This window comes from Lichenostomus cassidix, chromosome Z, assembly GCF_008360975.1.
Source record: "Lichenostomus cassidix isolate B80296 chromosome Z, HeHo_3.0, whole genome shotgun sequence".
NCBI classification, from domain to species: domain Eukaryota; kingdom Metazoa; phylum Chordata; class Aves; order Passeriformes; family Meliphagidae; genus Lichenostomus; species Lichenostomus cassidix.
In genome coordinates, this window is record NC_139511.1 from 48,074,419 (window position 1) to 48,089,173 (window position 14,755).

A 14,755-nucleotide genomic window follows, 5' to 3' on the forward strand; every position below is an offset into this window, starting at 1 on the left:
TACCTCCTTTGCCTTTTTCCCCTCACATCATAAGCTCTCTTGAGAATTAAAACCACACAAATCAATGGGACAACCCAGAAAGCAAAAGAGCTTATTTCTTCATATAATAGCTGCCAAAGAGTTGGCTTTTCTTGATGAAAGATTTTGAAAATGCAAAGCTTATAGCTGAGTTTACGGGGTGACTGGAGAAATTTTTGGAAAAGATTCTCTGATGTATATAAAAAAATGATTAATCATGCAGGGTTCAGAAAATCACTGAGCTGAAAATGGTCACAGGGAGGCAAAGTTAAACAAGTAAAATGCATTTATGCTTTTTATTGCACTTATCTAGGCATTAACTTACACTATCTGGACCAGTAAGTATACTGGATTAGATGTACCCGTTGTCTGAATCAGTTTGATTGCTCTCACACGCTTTACTTTAGTATTTTGGATAGTCTGCGTACTGTTTCATAAGATACATAGCTATTGTGCTCTGCACAACATGGCTGACAGGAATGCCATACGGTATGTTTCAGATACGCTACAAATGACAGAATGTATCTAAAAATCATTTCGACATGCAAACAACTTATGAAATGGACTTAACAAAATAAATTAAAATGGACAACATTGTATGAAATTACTAGACAGGCTAATTATGAGTTAATAAGAAATATTCAAACTGCGTAAGATTCTGTATTTTGGAAAAGTTCTGAGGGATGGAAATGTAGCTGTATTGAAAATTAAAAAACCTTAAGGCCTTATAAATCTAGTATATTAAAAAAAAGTAATTCTCTTCCATTACCATTCTCAACATACAAAATTGCAGTAGAAATTCCTGCATATAACACCAGTTCTTTTTTCAGAGCTGTTAGTTTTGAATCTGGCAACAAAAAGTGATCATTTTCAAGGTATATGGGCAACTTCTGTCTGACCATCTTTTTGTTCACTGGTGAAAACCTTTGATTATATTTGATTATTCCTTACCCACATAGTATGGTATAAAATTACTTTGGCATATGCAGCATATTCTGCATCTAAATACAAAACACAAGGCTTTTAGCAACACAACCACTTTTAATCAACAGTGCTTTCATATTTAAATTTGGCAGGTTATTTAATACTGTCATTAGTTACAAAAATTCTATGAAGGGACTGAATGTTTCAGTGATTATCTTGGAGGGAATAACTGTTGAATAAGTTTAAAAAAAAAGATTTCATTAAAAATTAAGATGAGACACGCATTCATTGAGAAAGCTTAAATTGATAAAATGTTGAGATAAAAATTTGCAGAAATTTATTTGGAATTATTTGAAATGGATTCCATTAGGTCCTGACTGATCTAAGCAGGTACCTCTGCAAATTAACTTCATAGATGGAAGCATCAAAATATTGAAGGGATTAAACAATTTTCCTGTAGCAACTTCCCTTTGACACAGCAATTAATCATGTTCTTATAGACTAAAATGCTGCTATAGATTAAAATATTTGCAAATATACTGGCTCAAGGAAAAAGTATAGTGATATTTAGACATATATTTTAAATATCTGCCAAGGCCTTGGTTTTTTCTTTTCACACAGACAGACACATAAAGTTCTCTGATTCCAGGAAGAAAATCAACAGTCCAGTGCTTTTATCCTGCAATTTTACCACATTTACCACAGTTCACCCTACTAATATTGCCAAGCATGTAATAATGCAAGTGACAATTGACACAACAGAAAAGACAATATCCAGAATTAAAGTACTTAAGGAAAGTGCTTTCTTTAGCAACATGGATGACATGAATGTTGCTAAAGCTTTACCATGGAATTAGGTCACATCATCTGTCGACAATTTTCTGGTAAAACTACTCAGTATCTGACACCTATTTTAGTTTTTCACCTTGTTTGCATGAAATTTAAAATTTTATGAAAACATAAAACCTAAAACCTTTCCATGTACTACTATACCAGCTAAATTAAACTACCTGGTTTTGCTGGATAGACAGAATGAAAGATACGTATCAAAGTATCTTTTACTTTCATTGAATTAATTGAATATAGTGCTATGTATTTTTATTAAATTAGATTGCTTACAGTTGTGTCTCATTTTCATGTTTTTGAAAAAGCTAGATTTGAGAGCTCTCAAAACACCAAGACATCCAGTGAGGTTGAAGATCCCACCTGAAGTTACTAGTTAAGCATCACATGAAAATAAGGCTCCACAGCAGAAGCCGCAAGACATAGTCTCAGCTGTAGAAGTGCTTTAATTATTATTAGCAATTATTTAATTATTAATTCAAGATTGTTCTCTTATAGACTTAAATCTCTTTCAGTCAAGAGCTTGTTTGTATATATTTCACCCTATTTACCAGCATTTTTTAGTAAATAGTTGTTACAGTTTATGATGGTTACACAGGACCCTGAAAATCAACAGTAAATCTACTACTGTAAGAGCAATTTCAACTTGCTTCTGTAGGGACAGGTGGAGAGGCCCTCCACCTGGAGGTGGCCCTCCACACTCCACCTACAACCAACGGTTGTAGGACATTCCACATAAATGTCAGGTGCTTTTAGCAAGAGGTATGAGAAAGATGTGACTGGTAAACCATGGGTTGGTAGAACATGGGAGGACACAGGTAATGGTCAAGAGGGAATTCCATCGTTTACATAGATTACAGGCAAGTGCTACTGGCTACACAGACTGCTGCAACTGTGTATAAAGTTTCAGAGATACTTTTCTGGTTAGTCAAGGGCATTGGGACTACTGGGAGACACAGCAGCAGCCACTAGATGCAGAGGCACTGTACATGGCCTCAAAGTCACCCATCCCCAGGTATGTTTCACCTCAATTATGAAGAACTTCTTTATCTTCAGGGTGGCAGAGCATTGGAACAAGCTGCCCACCGTGATCCTGGAGTTCCACTCTCTGAACACATTCAAACCCACCCTGGACATGTTCCTGTTCAACCCACTCTGGGTGACCCTGCCTAGGCATGGGGGGCTGGACTAGACGATCTCCAGAGGTCGCTTCCAACCCTAACCGTTCTGTGACTCTGTATACACCTGGAAGGAGCAGGCACAGCCTGTCAGGAGAGCAGCCGGTTACCACACTGAGTTGTAACCTCCCTGGAAGTGTTTAAGGAAAGACTGGACATGGCACTCAGTGCCTTGTCTAGATGACACAGTGGTGTTCGGTCACAGGTTAGAATCGGCGATCTCAGAGGTCTTTTCCAACACAATTGATTCTGGGAGGCGGTGTGCCGGTTGGGACAACGGCCTAACGCCCGCACTCATGCCGGAAGGCCACGTGGGCCGAGGGCAGCCACCGGGCACCCCGGGACCTTGGCTCGGCCCCCCGCAGAAGCCCAGCGCCGGCAGGGCTGCCGCTAAGTCATCGGGGAGCCGGCGGGACGGGAACGACGCCAGGCATGGTGGCGGCCGCGCTCTGTCTTCCATCGCCACCTGTCGCCGGCGGCCCACTCCTTCTCCTTCTCCTCCTCCTCCTCCTCCTCTTCCTCCCCTGCTCGGAAAATGGCAGCGCGGGCCGCGGGCGGTGGGGGAGCGGCCCGGCCGCCGCCATCTTGAGGCGGGAGGGACGGCGGTCGCCGAGCCCCTCCCGCCCGGCCTCCCGCCGGAAGTGGCCTAATGCAGCCCCCCTCACGGCGACCACGCCCCCCGCCCGTGCCTCTCGCGGCCGCCGCGTGCCCCCCGCCGCTCCGGGTCCCCTGCGCGCGCTCCGCCGCGCGGGCGGAGAACCGGGCGGGCGCGCGCCCCGGGCCGGGGGGGCAGGGGGAGCCGCCGCGCGCCAGCCGTTACCGCAGGCCCCGCCCCTTCCGGGGCGCTCGGCCGCGCCACCGCCCCCGCCTCCCTCCGTCCGCCCGTCGGTCCCTCCCTCCCGCTCCCGCTCTCCTTTTGTGAGTTATAGCAACCGTTGCCTTGTGAGTCGAGCGCCATAGTCACCGTAGTCCTGGCGACTGTTACCCATCAACAACAGCCGCTCCGCTCCCGCTCCTGCTCCTCCTCCTCCTGCCGCTGCTCCGCACCCCCTGCCTCACCGTCACCCACCACAACAACAACAACAACAACCGCAGCCGCCGCCAGCAGCAGCAGCGACAGCGGGAGCGCCGCAGCAGCCCGCCCCGGCACAGGTGAATGCGCTCGGCGGGCGCACCCCGGCCCTCCCTCTCCTTGCCGCGCGGCATCCGGGCCCGGGATGCGCCCTCGGGCTGCGCCGTGATCGCGGGGCGGCCGGGGGGACGCGGGGCTCCCCGCCGGCCCCCCTTGCCCTCTCGGGAGCGTTGTGCGCTCGGGGGGAGAGGGGCGGCGGGATGGACGGGGTTGTCGGGCGGGGAGCGGGGCCGGCTGCTGTGCGGGGTGAGGAGGAGGAGGAGAGGCTGGGCGATGCCGGGGACGCAGGCACGCTGCGGGACCTCCAGGACAATCGCTGGGATGCGGTGGGTGTGCGTCCGACTTGGGTCTCGTTTGTACGGGTCGGGAGATGGGGAAATCGGGGGACGCGCTGCGGCCGCAACCAAAGGGTACTGGCTTTAAACCTGAAAAAAGCCGTAGGGTTGGGAGGAAAGGTGCAGCCGGAGACGGATCCTGTAGCACAGCAAGAGCAGGGGTTGATTTACCCCTTTCACTTACAGGGGCCTTGTTCTGATTTGATGCGACTACTAAATGTTGTCAGATTTTCGTGAACTTGCTGTATCTTTTAATGATACTCTCGTGCTGTCTATCGTGTCAACCACCCTTTTTTTTGTGCTTTCTCTGTGTAATTTTTTCTTTTATTCATAATTAATGTTGCGGTTTATTTTCATGCAAGCTGTATTTCCTTTGTATTGTGAAGTGGGGTTTTTTTTATTCAATACCCCCACCAATATACACACAGAGTAGCAGGGCTTTTTTTTCTTATTGCACTCCTTTTGCAGGGAATTGTTTTTAAATGATGCTTTTATACTGACAGTGTAGCATGGAACAGTGCATGTGTAGGTCTAGTTTATTGCACAGTGAGTTACGTTCATGTGGAGAGAATCCATTTCAGTTTCCTTAAACTCTCTGTGATGAAGGAAATTCAAGATACTGACTGCGGGTTTCAGTGCTGAGCAGCAAAGAAAGGAGAAAACAAAAACATTATTAAAAAGAAGTCTCTGTGATTTTGTTATTAGTCCTGCTTTTCAAGAGTACTTTTGTGAAAGGGGGAAGGGGCAGCTGTTTATCTCTCAAGGAGATGTAGTAGGAATCATGTTACTAATGAGTACGGTTTGCTTTTTATTTTCAATCCAAAATACTTGCTTTCTTCATCCTTTTTGTGATTGCTTATTAAGATCTAAAGATTTGTGTTGTCAGTGATGTCAAATCATACTTCATATACTCTTTGGATAACCTGAATTTTTGTCATATTTTATGGCCATGAAACATTTAACATCTCCATATCCAGTTGCACTTTCCCCTTTGACTTGTCAAATCATGTGCTGTTTTGGGAGGCTTTTTTCTTTCTAAAGTGATGACTTATCTATTTAGTAAAATAATTAGGAAAAAAATTATGTTCTTGTTTTTACTCTAAACCCTACCTTCAATTGTATATACACCTTTTCCATTTTTATATCTTTAGAACCCTATGTAAGATGAAGGATTTGTCTCACATTGGAACTACCAATGAATATGGCTGGGGCAATTTTTTCAAGCAGGTATTAACTACAAAATCTGTTAAGTAGTTAGTGCATTGTTGATACTGCTATTTATTGAGGTAAGGCATATTGGATCTTCTTTTTTTTTCAATGCATTTTAATATTTCATAGTTCATAAGAACTTAGAAAATAAACTATTTCGAGTAATGGCCAGAAGTCTTCTACATCACAATCTTTTTGTTACTTTACTCCAACATGAAATCACAGCATGCTAATTTTGTAGGTCCTGCTGTAAGTCCTAAACACACTAAGAATTTTTCATCTGAGTTCTAGTACGGTATCAGTTATATGGCACCTCTAAGCCTTATGGATTTGTTGTTACTTATTGTGATTCATTGGTTTTGAAATAATTCCTGGCATCCACTGTTGTTGAAAACAGAAGATGTCAGCTCTGCACCGAACCTTTCTTGAGTAGCTCTCTTAAAGCAGGAGAGACTACTTCTTGGAATGGGATTATTCCTGTATGTTGAAATCTGTCTTTGCAGAACATGTACCCAGGTCCCTAGGTAGCCAAATGTGTGCCTGTCTGTGAGACAAAGTTTCTGTTCTAACTCTGTGGCATAATGTACAGGTGTTACTTAAAAATCATAATAAAAGCACATTATTTTGTCTCAACCCAAAGACCCTTAAAACAGTGCTATTTTGTAGGTCCTGCTGTAAGTGGGATCAGTGACTGCAATCTGGAAAATAATAGAGCAGGTGTAATCACCTCCTTTAATATTATGGACTTTACTGAGAAAAGTATTGATTCTCTTTTCTCTCTGAGATACTGTAATGACCACAAATGAGATCTGCATTATGCATTCTGATTCCCTAATGCCCACAGCTAACAAAATAGTTGGTGTTTGTGATGCTAGTCAGTGTTTGAAAATGATGTGGCTTGTGATTTTTCTTTCTTTCTTTCTTTCTTTCTTTAAAATGCATAGGCTTTCATGACTTACACAGGGTAACTGTAATTTTTTTTCAACCTATCCGAATGAAACAGTCAGGATCATGTGCACTGTTGTGTTACTAGTAAGCTAACCTACATTGTGCTACTGTGGAGAAGCCGTTTCAGTAAGGTAGTGTAGGTAGATGAAATAGGCATCAAAGATATGTCAAAAGCTGTTAAAGTCTTTAAAGTCATGGTGCTTTATTTGATAATTAGGTTCAGCCTTGTTAGCACTATCCCATTTCTTGTTCCTGCCTGATAGGGTAGTTTGTTAATCAAAAACTGCCTACAGAAATAAATGTTGCAGTTTCTTTCCATTTACTAACTTTATATTGAGAGGGAATGCTGCTTGTGTTTTGGAACGCTGCTTGTGTTTTCCTCTCTTACATGATATGTAAGCCAGTGTGTAAAATGTAATAGTACTTTATCATTATAGTTCCTTTTAGTGTTCTGGCTAGTGTTTCTCCTTTTCATGCTTTACTTTTTAAGACTTTCTTCCCTCTTAAAATATGCTGTAGTAATTGTATTTTTTACCTGCATTCTTCAACAGCTTACCATCTGCAGGTATGTGTCATCCACAATGCTTAAAAAATGAATAGGCATTAAAAAATATATATATGACTGTTAAAATAGTTTTTAAAAATCATTGTCAATTGAAAAGGCAGATAAGCTTTCAGTAGCAATATAGTGTCTGTGTAGTTGGAATTCCATTTCAAAATCAAACTCTTTGTCAAAGAGTTTAGAACTCAAAAAGAAGTATTAGAACGCAAAAAGAAGAATGTTTTGAAATTAGCAATGAAAATGCTTTTTTTTTTCTTTACCAAGAATTGGGGCTGAAAAATTAATGCGGCTTTAAAAATGAATACGCTAATGTTTAAGACTTTTTTCTATTAGGCACAAGTTTATTATTTATGTATTTTGCCTACAGTTGGTTGTCAATCAAAACAATACTCCTCGTTTCTTGCAGATACTATGTGTACCCATATTTTGGAAATTTAAGGATCAGTACATGTACTGATTTGGCTTAATCTAGTTTGTTAGAGACAGATGGCTGATTTAAACAGGTGTCACTTTCATTTCTTGTGCCTTGTGTTGAAACTTCCAGAGGTTTACAAAAGAGCTTCCTAAAGCAGATGGTGATCTCCACTTCCGTGATTAAAAAAATGTACTTTTGTAGGAAATTATTTTCCTGGAGACTAGGTGTATTTAAATACTTTGATATGTCACATTAGAGTTTATATTTTAATAGTTAAAATCTCGTAGCAAGATTTGAAGTGTCTCATATAACACAATAATTTTTAAATTTCTCTTCCCATTGGAGTTTTAAAGGAGATGTGATTATTAGGGTGTGAAATTCAGCAGTTTGAGTATGTGGATAGCTGTAGTTCTAATAATTGTTATTCATGCAAGACCAAGAACAGATATATTGCTTGGTGTAGCATTTTTGTTTCACTATGTTACCTTTTTTTCCTCTAAGGGTATTTCACTTTAGAATATTTTTCAATGAAAATGAGCTACTACTAAGATCACAGGATTAGGTTCAAAGTTACGTATTTTTAAATTTTTTTTTCTGGCATCCTGCTGTATTAGCACACCTGCAGTTTTCTTTTGTATTAAATTTTTTTATTTAGTAGTTATAATTTCCTCAATTACAAAAGATTTTATTAAGAAAGAATGAAATTGAAGTTGGTTTTCTAATAATTTTTGTCATTTTTGTTTCTAAGGATTCCTTTTTTTTTATATCAACTTTTTTATCACAATGACTGGTGTTTATTGTTAGTTGTTTTCTTTCTAGCAGATGCACCAGAGGGTGCTGTGCTATTTGAAATACGAAAAGGAAAGAAAATCCTAAAAGTTTGTTCATTGAAGTACTTTGATAATGCATATGGGATTTGAATAAACCTTACTGAAATTTTCACACTTTCTTTTCTGTGCAGTGCAATATAGCAAACTTACTGTTTTGACAATATTATGTTAAAAATCATGGAGGAAATTGGCTGTTCTGTATCTGATTATGTCTGTGTGTAGATAAACTTAAAATGCAATTTCTGTTTATTGAAAGAAAACAAATATTTATATGTAAATTATGGCTGTATCACATATAGCTGAAACAATGTGTACATATTGAAATACTACATGAACTTGCCTGAGAGACACATGCATTTTAGAGTGACCTGTACTATATGTTATATTTTTCATTTACAAGTCTATATTTACATTTTATGTAACTTCGCTCATATCTGAATACTTAAAAATGCATTGCTGTATACAGGGTTTTTTTCCTTTCTCACTGAAGCTTTTCCTAGATGAAACTGAGGTAGCAGCATACCCATGTATTTATGAATTGCAAAAGGGACATGATATTTCTCCATTAATCATTAGTTCTGGGAAAGAAAGCTACAAACCCACTCCCAACTCCGTGCTGCACACCCCCCACCACCAAAAAAACAAAAAAAAAAAGAAAACAAAAATCCAAACTAGGCCCCAGCCTGTACATATTTATGAATACCATTATGTTTGATTTCAAAAATTTCTCTATGGATATATGAACCTGTCAGAAATTAATTGTAATAACTTCTGTAGTTTAGTAATAGCTATTTTTTTTATCATACTCCATAAGATTAATAAAGCAATTTTTTTTTTTTTAGTGTGTAGGTGGATGATGGTGTCTAGTTTAGTGTAATTTCCCTTTGGAAGCATGAGAAAAGATGCAGGCTGTATCTAGAGCTGTACACCTCAAATTGCTTGGTTTTGCACATTGTTGCAAACTATTTGGTTGTTCTTCCTGTTCCACTATTGCAAGTTTGTCTTTGGTTAGTTAGGAACTTCAGTTTTAATGTCCTAAAATTGAAAGGGAGTGGATGGAATATACTGTAAATTCTATTTGATAAAGAAATTTCCTGTTTTGCAATATAAATTTTAATGAGACTTGGAAGTTAATTTCTAGCAGTTCAGACTTCCTCTCTGAATACCTAATTTATTTCTAACCTGTCTTCTTTAAATTCTTTCATGACATTCATAGCAATGCAATGAGAATGCCAGATATTGTATATGAATAACAGAATTTGAGTGTACTTGTAGCATTTTTAACTTTATTCATTCATCAAAGAGAGGAAAGAGAAATTTAGCACTATTTTTAAAGGTAATTTCATTTACCCATAGACCCAGTATGTTGAGTATATCTCAGCTTCTTAGGCCATCTCTGAGTAAACAATATATTTAGTTCTTTCATTTTATTCTTATTGAAGACTGATTTCTAGTAATTCTATAAGGTCTTTATGGCAAGAACCATGTATTTAGATTTTGTTTGGGCTTTGGATGTTGCTATTACAACTAATGACTTAAAGACATGTTTACTGTTTATGTACCAAGTAAATGGATTGTCACTTCTGTTTTACTTACCGATTATGTTTAATATAAATATGCTTTCTCTTACATGCCACTTCAAGGATGTTTTATAAACTCTGAAACTCAGTGTAGTTAAATCATGCAACATTGCAAAGTAGAAATAGAAACAAGCAAATCTGTTAAAAGGTGAAGTGTGTCACTTTGCAGGTGCCATTGAGCTAGATTATTCTACCTCAGTCAAGGTGCTCTGGGTTTTTTTGTGGTTTTTTTTGTCTGATTACTTTTTTCTGTGCTGTTAACTATACTTCCCTTACAAAGAACATAAAAAGTACAACAGGATTCTGAGACAGAACTACTCTCAAGACCATTATTAAGGTCATAAGTAGCTATTTATTTATTCAAAAATACATTTTTGTCACTAAAATGTTGCTGTTGTACTGCATAGCTTTATCTAAACAAAATTGGAGTCTTATCACCTGAGTTTTTTCTTCCTTGCATCATGGTAGCATTCTGCACTGCAAAGAGCTAGAAGTGAAATTGACAGTGAAAGTCTAACAGAGCTGAACTGTATAAAGTAACTAGCATTTATTAAGGAGGACTGAAGTTATTGATTATTGGTAGGTGAAAGCAAAAATAACAAAATAACTGTAGTTCTCATCCCATTGGAAGCAATGGTGAGTGTCAGGATTTCTGACTTATATTAAATGTCTCATAAATTTGAAGACTTATTTTCTATTTAACTGCTGCAAAAAGTATTCAGGATTCTCCACTTAGAGCTCTAACTTTCTTTTTTTCCCCAGTAAAATGTGTGCTGTATTCTTACCTCTTTACTGTTCTGTGCCTTGAGAGTGGAGACAACAGCATTACAGATTTAATGAAGGAAGAGTGTTTCCTAAGTCCCATTTTAACTGATGAGATGCACATTGTAGTTCTTCCATTAGGAAGGACTTGTGGCTATACACAAAGGATTGTTAATTTGTCTTTCTAGTTAAGGTTTTATATACTGAGTTTATTGTTGGAAGTCAGTGTTAATTACTTTGTATCTCATAGAATTTAGAAGACACAGTGAAGAATTAACCTTGCTTTAGAACTACTTTCTTTAATTAAAATGCCATTCTTCCTTTTCAGTGTTTTTTAGAAAAATAGTTGTTCTATAATCATTTAAAAACTGAATTTTCTCAAAATTTCTCATTGAAAAGTCCAGAATAATTTAATGATCAGATGATATGCATTTTCCAGTTAAGTTATAGAAAGTTATTGCTTAAATAACTATAGTTCAACAGACTGTTAAAGTAATTTATAAAATACATGATTTATGAAAACTATTTAGATTACTTGTGCAGGAGAGTCCAGCTGTTTTCAAAGTTACATTAGCCTTGGATAGTGAAGAGCAGTTGAGCTACTTGCATAGTAGCTGATTTATTGAATTGACTTAGCCATGAGGTAAAGTTGACACACTGTGGAGGCTAACATCATGTCAACATTTGTGTTTGTGTTTAGCATTTAGTTCACTCCTCTTTTGTTTTGTCCACTTCGTGTCAAAACACTTCAACTGAGTTGCAATTCGCAAAGAAGTTGATAAATAACTCTTCTATATTCCTTGTATTGTCTTCCTTTCAGATTTAGCAAATGGAAAAACGTAGAATCCAGTATGTTTCTAATTCTTCAGAGTTGATTCTGGGTAATAGAAATAGCAATTCCCCGTAACTTTCAGGAATATTATTTGTTGGGCTTTCTGAAAGGCATGGAAGCTCTTCTGTGAGTTGTGTCATCCTTACAGTTGTTTTAGAAATAAAACATATCTAGTGTTAAATCACATATTTATAATAATTTAATATTATTATTATTTAATCATAAGTGGAGATAAGTAGAACAGAAATATGGCTTCATTCCCTCATTTTGTGGAAATACTTTTTTGCTCCAGGTCTGGATTTCAAAGTGAGGCAAGAGTGAATGAACTAAGATGAAAGTACAGCCCTTTATGGTACTGTCTCTTTCCAGGTGCTTTCTGGCTGAAGGTTGTCCTGAGTTGCTCTGGTTTTCTCCAACTCTGAAACTTTCTGGTGTAAGGAGTACAGTCCTGACAGGGTATGTCAAGGAAAAGTAGTGGGCAAGTAAACGTGTAGAGATTTCAGTGTACTGGGTCTGTAGTGGTGTGGAGATGAGAAAGGCTTAGGGTTTTGCAAACTTCATGCTAGTTCACAGAATTTAGTTTTTCTGTCTGAAGTACCCTTTGCTAGCAAACTTATATCAAACTGAGGAAAAGTTTATTTGCAGTAAACTCAGGATTAGAGATGGTTCCACAAAGCAGTAGTGTAATTTATCATGTAACTAGTGATTCTGTCTTATGAAACAGATCTTCTAGTGTTTTAAAAGTGGGTTTATGCTGGTTCAGTTGCATCTGTTTGGTGTAGTGTTTTTTTTAATGCTGTTGTTTCAGGTTATTCAGATGGTCAGTAGTCAAACTTATGAGCTTGTGTGGTCTGAGATATCCAGATTTCATGTTAATGTCTTACATCCATACTTGCTGTGGAGGCAGGCCCTACTAAAATTTAAATTTCAGATATTAAAATTACCTGCAGTGATCCTGATATGAGCCATGGAGTCAAATTTTCTGTCTTTAATAGGGCTGAAAGGTGTTCAGTATCTTCGCTGCTTGCCCTTACTTTGGTACTTATTTTTTCTTCTTGAATTCTGAAGAAACTGAGATTTCTTTAATTCAGGGACATAGGGTCATAATTTCAGTGCGGTAACCAACTTTCATGACCTGATGAAGATAGATTCTTTGAGTGGCATCAAATCATAGGTTACATGATTGTTTACCACAAACATATTTCAGGCAACTGAGATGAAGAGAAGTTTAAGGGTTACTATGCATGTGGAAGATTGCCATATAAGAGTTCCCACTGCTTAATTTCAGGATGAAATACTAGATTATTTGGCTGGGACCTGTAACAAGTCAGTGCTATAAATTTCAGCAGCTTTTAATGGGTTGTGTACTCAGCACAGTCACAAGTTCGAGATACTCAAAAAATCTTGTGTCAGCATAGTTGTGTTTTCATCTACATGCTATGATCCAAGGATGGTGACTCTTCAGACACAGCTGAATTTCTTGAAAGCTCAACATAACAGACTGACCATCTGCAGCCTACTGAAAAAAAGGTTAAGGTGGAGCCAGCAGTTCATTTTTTCTGGTACTTGAAAATAATCAATGCTTTTAAAAACTACAAGCATTTTCTTCCCAGATTTTATAAAATGAGGAAAGATATAATGTCCAAGGCAAAAAATACATGTATCTGGCAGGTAGGAAAATAGAAGTTATGTTCTTGCTGTCTGTGATAAAGGAAGGAGTGTTTGTGTGTGTGAGTTTTGGTCAGAAACACCTTAGTACTTGATCCAGAGTTTGTAGTATAAGAAGGGGAAAGTAACAGGTTTTGGCCATTAAAAATGGCTTGAAGATGTAATTGGGCTATTAATAGTGGGAATTGAGGTGTTGGTTCATAATGTTAAATCCTCTAATAAAATTACCTGTGTCATCCCCATAAAACAAACTGTGTGGTCACAAGTATAACTTTGCTTTACAGCTCTGCTTCTGACCTCCCTATGATCTATTTTCATTGGCTAATATTTATATTTTGTTCTTAAAAGTATGTTCATTCTACATGAAGTGCTCTGTCTTCCAAGTTCTGATTAGAAAGGTTTTTATGTACTCTAGTTACAACATTTAACCTGCTAGTATGGAAATGGTTACATTTACCATAAAACCAAAGGGACAGGAGATGCTTACGGTGCTCAGTGCAGTATGGTGTGGAGTTTGTGGGTGGTTTGTATTTGGTTGGTTGTTTGGGGATTTTTTTCCTTGAAGAGTGAAAGAAGTGTGGCAGATAATTGCATAGGAATAAGAATCATCTAGCAGGGCATTGTATTTTAATCTGGATAGTTCAACCTTGTCAAGTTAAGTTACTTGTGTTAGGCCAATGGGTAAAACTGGTTGTTTTCACATCACTGACTGGTGCGTCATTTCACTGTTGAGCATATTTTCTCAAATAGTCTGTTAACCATCCCTCACAGGGTGTCAGAAAGCTCATCTTTTCTTAATGCAAAAGTACAGATTACCTGTTATGAACACATTGGTGTTACTTAGTGAAATCTAGAACAAAAGCAGTCACTGAAAAATATACTCACTTTTAACTTACTTTTACAATAATATACTGGCCAAAAGGGTGAGGAGTACCAGTCCTGTGGAGCTCTCTAGGGCTTCACAAACCTGTAGCTGTTAGTCTGCAGACTACAGGCTGGAGACAGAGTGGCTGGGACTACAGGCTGGAGGAGGCCCTGAGGTCTCTGGTTGGCACGGAGCTGAACATGTGCTAGCAGTGTGCCTTGGCTCTAGGGAAGACAAAAAATGTCTCTTGGGCTGTATGAACACAGGTACAGGCAAGAACTTGAGAGAAATGTTTATCCACCTCTTCTGTATTTGTTTTACAACATTCACATCCATTTCTGCTTTTACCCTCACTCTCCAGCGGTTGTGGGAAAGATGTTGATTCGAGTAAGTTCAACAGAGAGCCACTAAGATGATCAGGAACTAGAGTGCATATGTGTGTGAGAGGGCACTGAAGAATCTGGGTTTGCTCGGTCTTGAGAAGAGAGTGTTTCAGGGGTCCTAACAGCAGCATTCCCTAGAAGTGCACTTCCCACAGAAGTGCATGGTGGACGTATGAGAGACAATTTTTGCAAGTTGAAACATGAGAGGTTTAGACTGGAGACAAGGAAACCGTTTTCCTCGTGCGGACGACCCAACGGACCAAGTGCAGAT

At 38.8% G+C, this 14,755-nt stretch overlaps 1 protein-coding gene across 2 annotated transcripts in view; it reads left to right on the forward strand.

Annotated features, from left to right (window-relative positions):
• The first annotated feature begins 3,783 nt into the window (after positions 1-3,783).
• The window catches only part of RFX3 (regulatory factor X3), a 108,401-nt gene continuing 97,429 nt past the window's right edge, over positions 3,784-14,755 (forward strand). The window contains exon 1 of one of the 2 annotated variants that reach the window (XM_085043657.1): positions 3,784-4,115. The gene's annotated coding sequence lies outside the window, so the exon portion shown is untranslated. The remainder of the gene's footprint in view (positions 4,116-14,755) is intronic. The other variant, XM_085043658.1, reaches the window with a different exon arrangement.